Source organism: Sinocyclocheilus grahami, unplaced genomic scaffold (genome assembly GCF_001515645.1).
Source record: "Sinocyclocheilus grahami isolate Dianchi unplaced genomic scaffold, SAMN03320097.WGS_v1.1 scaffold772.1, whole genome shotgun sequence".
Classification (NCBI taxonomy): domain Eukaryota; kingdom Metazoa; phylum Chordata; class Actinopteri; order Cypriniformes; family Cyprinidae; genus Sinocyclocheilus; species Sinocyclocheilus grahami.
Window position 1 is genome coordinate 1,454,353 of NW_015505951.1, and position 2,741 is coordinate 1,457,093.

Genomic DNA, 2,741 nt, shown 5'->3' on the forward strand with positions numbered 1-2,741 from the left:
AACCTGGGCTTCCATACCACCTCAGCAATGCCACAGGCTGATTGTCTCCATGCCACGCCGCACTGATGCAGTAATTCATGCAAAAGGAGGCCCAACCAAGTATTGAGTACATGTACAGTAAATGAACATACTTTCCAGAAGGCCAACAATTTACTAAAAATGTTTTTTTTATTGGTCTTATGAAGTATTCTAATTTGTTGAGATAGTGAATTGGTGGGTTTTTGTTAAATGTGAGCCAAATCATCACAATTAAAAGAACCAAAGACTTAAACTACTTCAGTCTGTGTGCATTGAATTTATTTAATACACGAGTTTCACAATTTGAGTTGAATTACTGAAATAAATGAACTTTTCCACGACATTCTAATTTATTGAGATGCACCTGTAGTTCTGTGAAACAAAGCAAAACCAATGTTACACTGTGTCTACAGACGGAATCTCTATCTTTCTGTCGCTCACCTGAGTCGGCTCGCTAATGTCTGTGCATTTATAATACATACCAAATGAATAATCCCAAAAACAGGCATCGTGCTACTCAGGGAATAATATTCTGTTTAATTTGAGTAATATTCTGAGTAATTTGCAGTCAGGCACTCATCTTCAGCATATTCAACAGATACCCAAGAAAAAAATAACAAAGAAAATATTTAATTTCAGCAGTGCCGGCCCTACCTAATAACAATTCAGGTGCATTTTCCAAAGTTTTAACTAAATATTTTGTGATGAATGTAATGAATAGTTTCTGTGTATGAATTATCATATGCAGTAACAATGCGGAACAATATCCAAATAGGCTAGGTTTTGCCACAAACTCAAATGACTGGCTTATCTCCTGTATGAACTCATTATGCATGAGCTTCTAACTTCTGCCTGAAGCTGTGTGTGACCTTCTAAATGAACACCTCTCCAGAACATAAAAAATAGGGTTGTCAAGTAGCTTCAAGGAACGGGTGATTCTTTCAGTCAGGTTTGTTTGGGAATGATAGTTTGTGGTCAGCTTTTGTTTTACCCTCTAGATACATATTTAACAGATTTACATATTTAACAGTATAAAACTGTAGGCCTCTATCTTGCCTTAGTGAAAATGTTTGTACTTCAAGATCTTGATGATTCATGGTGTCTTAGCATTTCTCAAATAAAACAATTCCACTCATTTGGTGTAACAGTCAACAATCACTAGCAGAAATGTGTTTATTATTATTATTATTATTATTTTTATTTTTTTTCATTTTGGTGTTCTCAGGCTTATGTTGTTGGTAACAGACAGACAAGACATTTATAAAGAAATTCTTGAAATATTCGTAATATTCTTCCTAGAGTCCATATAGGCCACAGCCATATCACCCTGCAGCCCAAGACTGGTTACCCACTGAAGCAAAGCAGGGTTGAGCCTGGTCAGTACCTGGATGGGAGACCTCCTAGGAAAACTAGGTTGCTGTTGGAAGAGGTGTTAGTGATGCCAGCAGGGGGTGCTCACCCTGTGGTCTGTGTGGGTCCTAACACCCCAGTATAGTGATGGGGAGACTATACTGTAAAAAGCACCGTCCTTTGGATGAGATGTTAAACCGAGGTCCTGACTCTCTGTGGTAATTAAAAATCCCATGGCACTTCTCGTAAAGAGTAGGGGTGTAACCCCGGTGTCCTTGCCAAATTGCCCTCCTGGCCTTTGTCAATCATGGCCTCCTAATAATCCCCATCCACTTGATTGGCTCTATGACTCTCTCTCCACCTGTAGCTGGTGTGTTGAGCGCACTGGCGTTGCTGTCCTGTGGCTGCCGTCGCATCATCCAAGTGGATGCTGCACACTGGTGGTGGTTGAGGAGAGACCCCCCCACATGATTGTAAAGCGCTTTGGGGTGTACAATAAAGCACAGTATAAATGCATCATTCATTCATTCATTCATATAGAACCTTAAAGATCCTTTTGGGTTGGCAACCAGAACTAGAGGAGATGACCATGGTGAGGAAAAAACACGGGTCAAGGGAAACACAGAAACACAACCTCCCCATTGGTCTGTTATTTCCTGGCCATTACCGCACCACAGACTACGGCTGTCAAAAAAAAAAATAGAATTTCGAATATTCGTCGAATTTAAAATAAAAATCCACATTCAAATGCAAAAACAAGAGATGCGATGACGATGTAAGTGTCATTGCATTTTAATGTTTTTGTTAGCCTATCCAGTTGAAGCCACTAGATGCGCACTGCTGCATTGTTGATTACAAATATTACAGGGAAAGAGAACATCAAGATCTTGTTTACGTCAAAACTGAAACCAAGCCGTTCACACTGAATGCATATTTCGCGCATTTTCTAGAGGGACATCTATCACCATTGCACTCGTGTCTCACACAAAAGAGCCACATGTTTAGAAAGCCATGTAAAATTAATGCAAGTTCAACTTTGAAAAAACATATCTCGAGACTTAATTGCGGTCCCCCCCATCCCACTGCAACTCATGTTTTTAAATGAAAAATTTACTCTGTGTGATTGGCTTTCGGCCCTTTGTATTAAACTATGAATACATACATGATGCTGTTTTGTTTATAGTTGTTTAAGCAACTTAATTAAATATAATTGGTTTATAAACATTACTTTAAACATTATGCACTTTTTTTAACAGATAGTCATGTTATCTTATGCTCGATGCACCCTCTTGTGGCCTCAGGAGAAAAACCAAACGCTTCTCGTCACATACCCTAACTGAAATTATGCATTTTAAATTCGAATATAATTCGAA